At 42.3% G+C, this 12,240-nt stretch overlaps 1 long non-coding RNA gene across 10 annotated transcripts in view; it reads left to right on the top strand.

Annotated features, from left to right (window-relative positions):
- The window catches only part of LOC105605336 (uncharacterized), a 327,912-nt gene that overhangs the window by 206,974 nt on the left and 108,698 nt on the right, over positions 1-12,240 (top strand). For 7 of the 10 annotated variants that reach the window (XR_009598764.1, XR_009598763.1, XR_009598761.1 and 4 more), the window contains one exon: positions 1-12,240. This exon is cut by the window's left edge. The exons of the other annotated variants lie outside the window; for them this stretch is intronic. This is a non-coding gene — a long non-coding RNA (uncharacterized LOC105605336). 10 annotated transcript variants of the gene reach the window in all.

Genomic DNA, 12,240 nt, shown 5'->3' with positions numbered 1-12,240 from the left:
AGTTCAGTGCGTCAGGCGGTGTCATCGCTTGGTTTGAAGGTCCTGGAGTTGATTAGTGTCCTTCGTTAATGTTGAACACAGTGGTACTGGCTTCTGACCACCCCTCTTACAAAGGGTTTGAGTGTACAAATACAGGCAAGAAAGAGGTTTCAAGATAGCGAAGGGAGTCTTAAGCAGTTCATTCCACGTGACTGTATCTGCATCCTTCATGTCCTACCCGGCTTTTTTTGGCCATTGTCTGGGTTAACGTTTCAGTAGATTTTCCATTTGGATATTTGATTTCCAGCCCCTACATTGGAAACTTTCCAAGAATCCATCAATAGAGAAATGAATTATCTTTCCTCTTACACGTCTATACAGACCTATGTCATTTATCCTGAGCTGAAATGGTCCCAGTTCAATGTTTTTGATTATCTCACTGACTCTAAAACTGTTCTTTTGTTATACATTTTTCCATGCTGGTGAGTTTGTTTCTTCTTGTATATTTTCCTCCTCGGATTTATAAAATTCAGAGAATGTTACCACTGAAGGCAATTTAAGGACTGACTCCAAACCTACCCCTTTTCAGATAATGAAGCCTATTCAGAGAGGTTACACCAACAATTCCCAAAATGCAAAGGTCACTTATAGCGAAAAGACACTTCACACTTTCTCTGGAGTTTGTTAAATGGCAAAAAGGTACATTAATGGCATTATAATTTTTTTCTATTACAAGACTCTGGACTTAATGGGTCTCTGTTTTATTAATCACATCTAAATGGGTTTCTTTGGATATTTTCACTATGTTAAAATTACACACAACTAAAGCTAGTATTTTCAGTGTCAAAAGCTCAAAGCCTCTCAATAAAATGGTTTGATCCCTGCCAAAGCAAAAATAATAATCAGAATTCTCACATTCTACAAAATCACATTCTAAAACAGACTGGTTCCAAATAGGAAAAGGAGTACGTTGAGGCTGTATATTGTCACCCTGCTTATTTAACTTATATGCAGAGTACATCACGAGAAACACTGGGCTGGAGGAAGCACAAGCTGGAATCAAGATTGCCGATTGCCGGGAGAAATATCAATAACCTCAGATATGCAGATGACACCACCCTTATGGAAGAAAGTGAAGAAGAACTAAAGAGCCTCTGGATGAAAGTGAAAGAGGAGAGTGAAAAAGTTGGCTTAAAGCTCAACATTTAGAAAACAAAGATCATGGCATCTGGTCCCATCACTTCATGGCAGATAGATGGGGAAACAGTGGAAACAGTGTCAGACTTTATTTTGGGGGGCTCCAAAATCACTGCAGATGGCAATTGCAGCCATGAAATTAAAAGACACTTACTCCTTGGAAGGAAAGTTATGACCAACCTAGACAGCATATTAAAAAGCAGAGATACTAAGCGACTGAACTGAAAATCACATTCTAATGATTTTTAAAGGTTGCTTAAGTTATATGTCTAATTTTACAAATTATCATTCAGTTCAATTGCTCAGTTGTGTCTGACTGTTTGTGACCCCATGGACTGCAGCACGCCAGGCTTTGCTGTCCATCACCAACTCTTGGAGCTTGCTCAAACTCATGTCCATCAAGTCGGTGATGCCATCCAACCATCTCATCCTCTGTCTCCCCCTTCTCCTCCCACCTTCAATCTTTCCCAGCATCAGGGTCTTTTCCAATGCATCAGCTCTTTGCATCAGGTGGCCAAAGTATGGGAGCTTCACCATCAGTCCTTTCAATGAATATTTAGGACTGATTTCATTTAGGATGGACTGGTTGCATCTCCTTGCAGTCCAAGGGACTCTCAAGAGTCTTCTCCAACACCACAGTTCAAAAGCATCAATTCTTCAGCGCTCAGATTTCTTTATAGTCCAACTCTCACATCCATACATGACCACTGGAAAAACCAAAGCCTTGACTAGATGGACCTTGGTTGACAAAGTAATGTCTCTGCTTTTGAATATGCCGTCCAAGCTAAGCTAAGTCACTTAAGTCATGTCCGACTCTGTGCAACCACGTAGATGGCAGCCCACCAGGCTCCCCCTTCCCTGGGATTCTCCAGGCGAAACCCACTTGAGTGGGTTGCGATTTCCTTCTCCAATGCATGAAAGTGAAAAGTGAAAGGGAAGTCGCTCAGTCGTGTTCGACTCTCAGCAACCCCATGGACTACAGCCCACCAGGCTCCTCGTCCCATGGGATTTTCCAGGCAAGAGTACTGGAGTGGGGTGCAATTGCCTTCTCCGAATATGCTGTCTAGGTTGGTCATAACTTTCCTTCCAAAGAGTAAGCGTCTTTTAATTTCATGGTTTATCAGCATCATTTTCTATAATACCAAATGAATTTAATGATTATAAATTGTAAGTTAACTCTTGTGTTTTGATTAATATACCAAACTTTACTGACTCTTCCCTTCTGTGGGTATTTGACAGTTTTTACCGTTATGAATATTCCCATGCACTCAGCTTTCGATTTGTTAACAGTTTCTTTTCGATAAAGGTTTAGGTGGGAGGTTACTGGGATTATCATTTCAAGAGCATGAGTAAAACGTTATGATACAAGACACGAGAGCAGATACGTAAGGAAATGCCTCACACTTAGTCCCCCGTCATCCCTCCAGTAGTGTGATCTCAGCATTTCACATAGCCCGCCAAAATTCCCTTTCTTCTTGTTACAATGATCGTAGACACCCGTATTGAGCACAACCGTTATTAGTGCCAGTTATCAATAAAACGCTCTGTCAAGTGGCATAATACGGCAAGTGCTTTATCAATGATGTTGAACATTTCTTCGTGAGTCTTGAAATGCTCCTTTCCTAAAGTGTTGTGGCATTTTCCTTTCCTATAATCCCCTAGTCCATTCCTTTGTAAAACGTCTGGCTTATGTATTGAACCTCAAACTACAGATTCACTTGGCTCTGATTTTGATGTCTCTAATTGTCTCTGATTTTATCCTTCTTAAATTAATCCTGTAGGTATCATATAAGGAAAGAAAAAAGTAACCCATAAGGAGAATGTCCGTCCTGTTGATGAATTGACATTAGATAATATTTTAATGACTAATTTTCAGTCTTCAGAGACCCATTAGAGTCCCCAGGTAACATATCATTTCTCTAAACATAAGAAGTAAGCATATGATATTGATCCTAGACATATTCCAATCTAGGGAAAAGAAAAGCTTGGACATTTAATAATACTATAATCTCTCTCAGAAATCTGGGTTTAAATTCCTTCACCAGTGTCTTTGAAGAAGAAGCAAGTAATGAGAGGTGAGGCTAATCGGAAAGAAAAAAGATACTAAGCTCAAGCTAAGAGCTGTTGTTCAGTTGCTTACTTGTGTCTGACTCTTTGTGACCCGGTGGACTGCAGCACGCCAGGCCTCCCGGTCTCTCCTTCACTATCTCTCAGAGTTTGCTCAATTCACGTCCATTGAGTCGATCATGCCATCCAACCATCTCGTCCTCTGTCGTCCCCTTGTCCTCCTGCCTTCAATCTTTCCCACCATCAGGGTCTTTTCCAGTGAGTCAGCCCTTTGCATCAGGTGGCCGAAGTATTGGAGCTTCAGCATCAACCCTTCCAATGAATATTCAGGATTGGTTTCTTTTAGGGTTGAAGAGACATACATGAAAACACACACACACACACACACACACACACACACACACACACACATACATCAAGATATGGAAGAATGAATGTTGTATACATTTTCAGTTTCACTTTGGTTTTCTGTTTTTTAGACCATTACTTTTGTTGACTTTTCCAATTAACAAAGTAACTACCAGCATAGTAATACCCTCGAATCAATGTTTAATAAATATTCATTAAATTAAAAAGAAAAAACCCCAGAGAATCTGAAGAGATGTTCAGCAGTTCTCACTCTGTATTTGGAAAAAGTTGGAGCCTCCGTGACTCTGAGGAGACGTGCTGTATCCATCCCTGGAATCTGAGATCCACTGTTTGCAATGGCCATTTCAAGAGCCACAGCTCAGCGTTGTGAAGGAGCCAGTTTCACTGATTCTCAGAACAGTGGCCAGTGCTGACGTATCCACTTGTGACTGTACACTGCTTAAACCCAGAGTCATCCTCCCTGGTGTTCTGGGTTTTCTTTTAAAGTCATATTTTCTTTAATATCCAAATTACAAAAACTATGAAGCTGCATTCCGTAAGCTGCAAGAAAGCCATTCTTCCTTTGGGTTTCCCTCCCACAGACCTGTTACACTTTCCCCTACTGTATACAGCAGTTCTCCTGATCATGTAGACCGCTGCTGGAGTCTGGCAGGTCACTTGTGCTGTGGATAACCGGTTTCTCCAGAGCATCACTCTATGCAACCGGTTTCTGTCCTCAGTTCAGTTCAGTCGCTCAGTCGTGTCCGACTCTTTGCGACCCCATGGTTTCTCTCCTAGCAGGGACGCACATATTTTCCTTAATTCTCCAAGGCCCTAAAACAATGATTTTTAAAGTAACGAAATACACTGAAGATTCAGGAATAAAATAACAAGAATATAGAGGAATATGGCTAAATGGCACCCCACTCCAGTAGTCTTGCCTGGAAAATCCCATGGACGGAGGAGCCTGGTGGGCTGCAGTCCATGGGGTTGCTAAGAGTCGGACACGACTGAGCGACTTCACTTTCACTTTTTACTTTTCCCTTTCATGCATTAGAGAAGGAAATGGCAACCCACTTCAGTGTTCTTGCCTGGAGAATTCCAGGGACGGAGGAGCCTGATGGGCTGCAGTCCATGGGGTCGCTAAGAGTCGGACACGACTGAGCAACTTCACTTTCACTTTTCACTTTTCACTTTCATGCATTGGAGAAGGAAACGGCAGCCCACTCCAGTGTTCTTGCCTGGAGAATCCCAGGGACGGGGGAGCCTGGTGGGCTGCCGTCTACGGGGTCGCACAGAGTTGGACACGACTGAGGCGACTTAGCAGCAGCAGCAGCAGCAGCAGCAGCAGCAGCGTGGCTAGAAGCAGTTACTGTTAGAACACTCAGCGTAGCCATGTCCAGCTTACTACCACCACGAGAAGATCTCCAGTTGTCTCCACACTCTGGGATACTGGCCCTTAGAATCCCTACGGTAGAAGTATGAGTGGGATTGTGACCTGGTGTTTATTTTCTTTTAGACGCTATTTCTTATTCAACGTGTTAGGTTTACATCAAAGTCAAGAGGGCATCACAGAGGTACATGTATTTCCTGCCTTGTTATGTGTATGACTTCTCCCATTATCGACATCATGGAATGCTACTATTTTTTTTTTTAAACAAAAAATGGTGCATTTTTATAATATCAAAGATGACCCCTCATTTTGACACATCATAATCACTCAAAGTCCATTGTTTAACGTAGGGTTCACTCTTCAGATCTGTCCATTCAGTGGGCTTGGACGAATGTATAGTCACGTATCCGTCATTATAGACTCTCACAGGGTAGTTCCTCTGCCTGAAAAATCCTCTGTGCTCTGCTTCATCCATGGAAAATCACCCACGCCTTTTCCACCTTTCAGTTCAGTTCATTTGCTCGGTCGTGTCCGACTCTTTGCAGCCACGTGGACTGCAGTACGCCAGGCCTCCCTGTCCATCACCAACTCCCACAGTTTACCCAGACTCATGTCCATCAAGTGGGTGATGCCATCCAACCATCTCATCCTCTGTCGTCCCCTTCTCCTCCTGCCTTCAATCTTTCCCCGCATCAGGATCTTTCCCAGTGAGTCAGCTCTTCGCATCAGGTGGCCAAACTATTTGTGTCTGTTAATACATAGATGAAGTTCTCTCCTGTCTTTTATATACATGTAAATTTTCACAAAAGGACTTGTTTACTAAACTGTATGGTCATCGTTATTTGTGCTTGCTGGAAGCAGTAGAAAAATGACTTCCACATTAACCACTAGTTGAATCAGTGTCTTATAAATATAATGAGAAGCACTGTAATTCTTTTCCATTGTTGTTGTTACTCGATAGATTTTTTGTGGGACTATAAGGCAGTTCATACATTTAACTGGAGAATATATATACACACAGTATAGGGTTTCCATGGTGGCTCAGGCGATAAAGAATCTTTAGGGAATCTGCATCTGTGGGAGATGTGGCTTCGTTCCCTGGGTTGGAAGATCCCCTGGAGAAGGGCATGGCAATCCACTCCAGTATTCTTGCCTGGAGAATCCCCGTGGACAGAGGAGCCTGGCGGGCTACAGCCCATGGGGTCGCAAAGAGTCAGACACGCCTGAGCGACTAAGCATAGCACATACACAGTATAACACATACTTACTGATTTTAGTCTGAAAATAATTAAGTGTAGCTTGTAATCCTTTTCATGGTCCAAACTGAGAATAGTTTGTATTTTAATGTATTTAATGCACTGTATCCTTTTCACGGAGTCATTTTGTTTTACAAAAACACAGAAACTTTTGTTCTCCGTAGTCAGCGAAAGCAGAAAATCAGGTCAGCAGTCACATGCATAATTACATATCTTCCCCTTCTACCCAAATGTGTACAAAAATATTTATGATCTTAAACTTCCAGTGAGAAGACATATTCTGCCTCAAGATGCTGAGAAAAATGCTCATTTTTTTTTTCCTTTTTAACAATCCTTTTTGGATGGATACACTTTGGTGTCATCTCTTTAAAGAGTTACATGGAAATGGAGACTGCGTGCAGAGAAAGAGGATGCCATGGAAATCGCAGAGGAAGGTTTGTAACTTGAATTTTATGAACAGTGCTGCTGAAGCGTATGTTCTCAACGCTCGCCCGTCTATCCCTGGGCAGTACCACGATCTCAGGCGTGGAAGATGAGTGCTATTAAGATCGGCTAGTCAACCTCAGAAGAATCTCCTCCAGCGATCCTTGGATAAGGGAATGTGAATGGGGCACATTGACATTCCGTCCGTCACTCACTCAAAAATGTTTAAGTACTGCAAAATGACTTATCTTTTTTTTTTCCTATACAGTAACTCCTTGTTGGTTCTCTGTGTTAAATACAGCAGTGTGTCCATGTCCATCCCAAACTCCCTGACTATCCCTTCCCCCATCCTTCCCCCCTGGTGACCATAAGGTTATTACAGAGTATTGAGCAGAGTTCCGTGTGCTGGACAGCAGGTCCTTGCTGGTTCTCCATGTGAAATACAGCAGTGTGTCCATGTCCATCCCAGGCTCCCTGACTATCCCTTCCCCCATTCTTCCCTCTGAAAACCATAAGGTTATTACAGAGTATTGAGCAGAGTTCCCTGTGCTGACCAGCAGGTCCTTGTTAGTTCTGCATGTTAAATACAGCAGTGTGTCCATGTCCATCCAAAACTCCCTGACTATCCCTTCCCCCATCCTTCCCCCTGGGAACCATAAGGTTATTACAGAGTATTAAGCAGAGTTCCCTATGTTGTCTAGCAGAACCATGCTGGTTCTCCATATTAAATGCAGCAGTGTGTCCATGTCCCCAAGAATCCCTTCCCCCAGCAACTGTTACTTCACTCTTTCGGTGTGTGAATCTCTTTGTGTTTGTAAGTACATTCATTTCTATCATTCCTTTTTAGATTCCACGTATAAGGAATGTCATCTGATATTTCTCCATCTTTGTCCGACTGACCACTCTCAGTATGAGAATTTCTAGGTCCATCCGTGTTGCAGCAAATGGCATTATTTTGCAGAATAACTTTTCAGGAATCCTTTCCAGTGTGGAGGATGGAGTGGAGAAACTAGATACATGAACTGGAAAGGCAGTGGCCCCTTTGATCTTTTCAGGTGATGTGGGGATGCTCACTGTATTAGATTGCACCTGTACGACTACGATCAGGAGCTGACCAGATGTCTGAAAATATGGATAATTTGAAATTGTTCCAAAGATGAGAACCATGAGAGAGAGAGCTGGGGGAAATCATTCAATTAAATAAGCAACGCCTGCTGGAACTTCCACATAATTCAGCATTTAAGGTGAATTTACCATGGAGAAAAATGTTCTGACGTTCACAAGATAATTAGCTCTTTGGACAGATATGGTAAAAAAATAGAGGGAAAAAATAAAATTGGGGGGAAAATTAGAATAAGCTCTATTTTTACACAGTTCAATATTTTGGCATACTGCCATCCATGCAATTGCAGAGTCGGACACGACTTAGTGACTGAACAACAGCAACGTATTTTGAAATTTGTTGGCTTGGCCGTAAAGTTCATTTGTGTGTTTCCATAAGACGTCCCAAGACTCAGTACTTTCTTGTGTTACCTTTTTGCTTATATCTATTCAGAAGAAGGGCCAGTTGATTTGGAAAAGTGCTTTCAGAAAGCAATTCAGCTTCATGAATCTTTCAATGGAATGAAATATGTATATATCTGTTAGTGCATAAATTCTTTTTTTTAATATTTATTTGTCTTTGGAGGTGTTGCATCTCTGTTGCTATGTGGCCCTTTCTCTAGATGCACTGATCAGGGGCTTCTCTTAGTGGCTTCTCCTGTTGCTGAGCAGGGAGGGGCTCTATGGAGCTCAAGCTTCAGTGCTTGTGGCCCCCAGGCCTTATAGCACAGGCTCAGTACTTTTAGTGCTTGGACTTGGTGATGCCATGCCTGATTTCAGCCTGACTATTCTTAGGAAGAATAAGAAGCTTCTTGGAGCTGAAGCTCCAATCCTTTGGCCACCTGATGCGAAGAGCCAACTCATCAGAAAAGACCCTGATCCTGGGAAAGATTGAAGGCAGGAGGAGAAGGGCATGACAGAGGAGGAGATGGTTGGGTGGCATCAGCCACTCGATAGACATGAGTTCGAGCAAGTTCTGGGAGTTGGTGATGGACAGGGAGGCCTTGCGTGCTGCGGTCCATGGGGTCACAGAGTTGGCCACGACTGAGCGACTGAACTGAACAGATTCTTAGGAAAGTCCAGTCTTACAATTCATAAATAGGCCCAGTATCCCTATTCTATAATTATGAATCAATTTCAAGAGTAATTTTAGGGTCAGATTTAGTAATATCTGTGAGAACATTTATGGAGCATATGGCATGTTAAAGACGAGAAAGTATACGTTAGGGACAGCTTTCAGCAGAGAGGAAGAATGAGGTGTTAGTCACTGCTTGTGTTACAGGTGTGATAAAACATGGCTAGAAAATCTCCATATTCACTGGACCCGCACCACCTGTAGGGTCTCAATACCATAGTTGCTTGAAGTCATTTTTCCTTCAGCCTGGTTGCACATGTGCAACCACTAGAGTTGTTTGTACAAATGTTGTTGGTGGGGCACCACACCTAGAGAGTCTCACCCGGTGCTGGGGGGCGGAGGGTTGTGGAAGATGGCTCTCTGCTTTCTGAGGCCCCCACAGTTGACGTGAATATGCACCCAGAGTGGAAACTCCTGCCTGGAGTTAGAAGTAGAACTGAGGTTCTATCCTTACCTCTTTCTATTTCACTTCCATTGAGATAAGTAAGACCCGGCTTCAAATATATGATTTTTTTTTTTTTCAACGTATTTTACTTTATTTTTCAAGTATTAAAAAAAGGAATGTTTATTTATTTATGGCTGTGCGGGTAAGCTTTCCCTCGTGGTGGTGAGTGGGTTTCTCACTGTGGCGGCTTCTCTCGTTGTGGAACATGAGCTCCTGAGTTCAGGCTCAGTAGCTGTGGCTCCCAGGCCCCACAACACAGGCTCGGGAGCTGCTGTGCACGGGCTTCGTTGCTCTGCAGCACGTGGGGTCTTCCTGGATCGGGGATGGAGCCCACGTGTCCCACATTGGCCGACGGATTCTTAACCACTGCACCACCAGAGAAGCTCTCAGCACAGTTGAGAAGCATCGATGAATGAAGATATTCCCCGAGAAGTGGAACCTGCAGTCGTGGTCTGAAGAGAGAAGTTTTAGGCCACCCACAAGTTAAATTAATAAAACGGGGTTACAGTCTCACGAAAAGGCTTGGTACTCACTTCCAGCTAAGGATGCCAACTGGCTGGTTCTCGTTCCTTGTAAAGTGGCTGGCATGTGATTTGGGGCTGTGATGATGGGAAATTTGGGTAATACTAAGAAACCATCCTACTGCTCCCTATCAAGCCAGGAGCGTAGGAATACTCAGAAGTCAGAAACAATTTAATCAAGTGTGTTAAAGCAAATACTGAGGGGGACACCTCTCTGTTGCCTTCCCCTAGTTTAAATGAATGTATGCAGTGATGATGTTGATGGAGAGAGCTAAGACTTGCGGTATCAGCTGACAGTGTGTCCAGAAATGATGGCTGTACGCAACACGTAGTCATGGCAACCCCGGGACCTCGGTGGTGCTCCTCCAGGCTTAAGGAGGCACCTCATGCACATTTCTTTGTAAATTGATCTATAAACCTATATCTGTAAGTTTTACTGGTAATCTATAAGTTTTATTGATAGATGTGTCTATAAGATTTTTTGATGTGTCTATAAGATTTTTTTGATAGATGTGTCTAAGTTCTATTGATAGATCTATCTGTAAGTTTTATTGATGTATCTATTAGTTTTATGGAGAGATGTATCTGTAAGATTTTTTGATAGATGTATCTAAGTTTTACTGATAGATGTGTCTATAAGATTTTTTAATACATGTATCTGTAAGTTTTATTGATAGATGTATCTGTAAGTTCAATTAATAGATGTGTCTGTAAGTTTTATTGATGCATCTGTAAGTTCTATTGACAGATATGTCTATAAGTTCTATGGATAGATTTATCTATTGGTTTTCTTGGAGTATCTATAAGTTCTATTGACAGATGTATCTATAAGTTCTATTGATAGATGTATCTGTAAGTTTTATTGATGTATCTATAAGTTTTATTGATAGATGTCTCTGTAAGTTTTATTGATAGATGTATCTGAAAGTTCTATTGATAGATGTATCTATAAGTGCTATTGATAACATATCAGTAAGTTTTATCAATGTATCTATAAGTTTTATTGTTAGATGTATCTGTTTTATTGATAGATCTGAGTTTTATTGATAGATCTATCTGTAAGTTTTATTCATAGATGTATCTAAGTTTTACTGATAGATGTATCTATAAATGTGTACCCTGTACAAATTTAACTATCCATTTATTTATCCACCCATCCACTTATTCAGTCATGTATTCAGTTTAGTTCAGTTCAATCGCTCAGTGGTGTCCAACTCTTTGCGACCCCATGAATCGCAGCACGCCAGGCCTCCCTGTCCATCACCAACTCCCGGAGTTCACCCAGATTTGTGTCCATCGAGTCAGTGATGCCATACAGCCATCTCATCCTCTGTTGTCCCCTTCTTCTCCTGCCCCCAATCCCTCCCAGTATCAGGGTCTTTTCCAATGAGTCAACTCTTCACATGAGGTGGCCAGAGTACTGGAGTTTCAGCTTTAGCATCATTCCTTCCAAAGAAATCCCAGGGTTGATCTCCTTCAGAAGGGACTGGTTGGATCTCCTTGCAGTCCAAGGGACTCTCGGAGAGTCTTCTCCACTCATGTATTAGCTCATTCTCATATTGGAATTAGTTCCCTATTGTTGCTTGAGCAAATAAATACACATTTAGTGTATTTAACACAGCCCACAGGTGTCATCTTTCAGGTCTGGAGATCAGAAGTTTGCAGTGGGTCTCCTTGGGCTAAAATCCAGGTATCGGGGATGGGACAGCGTTCTTTCCAGAGACTCCAGGGGGAGGATCCAGTGCTTTGCCTTTTCCAGTTTCTAGAGGACACCCCCATTGCTAAGCTCATTGCGCCTCTCTCCACCTTTGAAGCACATCCTTTAATCTCTGCTTCTTACCTCACATCCCTTTCCCACCTTTGACCGTCCTGCATCCCTCTCATAAGGGTCCTCAGAATTCCACTGGGCCCACCAGATAAGCCAGGATAATTTTCTGTCTGAGGATCCTTAATTTCTTCACATCTTCAGAGTCACTGCATGGTACCATCTGCACAGGTTTCTGAGGTCAGAGCATGGGCATCCCAGAAGAGGCGGAGTTACTGTGTCTACTACGGTATTCTGTAGACACTTGCTAACCAGTTTCTATGTGACAACTGTAGTTTTTACTGATTGACTTTTGAACTTTCAATCGCACTCCTTGGTTAATAATCTGCATGGACTGCACGCCCCAGCATTTGTGGTTGATTTACTCAGTGAGAGTCTGGAATTATAGGAGGCCATGAGTTCTCTCTCATTCCTCCTACCTTGGACCTAAAACCATGTTTCCAGCTTTATATTTGTAAAAGTAACGTATCCCCTTCTATTTTGTCTTTCTGAAAAGTGTACTAGTGTTTTTAGAAAAAAAGAAAATAAAGCACTTGTTTGGACAACTAAA

Source organism: Ovis aries, chromosome X (assembly GCF_016772045.2).
Source record: "Ovis aries strain OAR_USU_Benz2616 breed Rambouillet chromosome X, ARS-UI_Ramb_v3.0, whole genome shotgun sequence".
NCBI lineage: Eukaryota > Metazoa > Chordata > Mammalia > Artiodactyla > Bovidae > Ovis > Ovis aries.
This window is presented reverse-complemented; position numbering and strand designations above follow the sequence as displayed.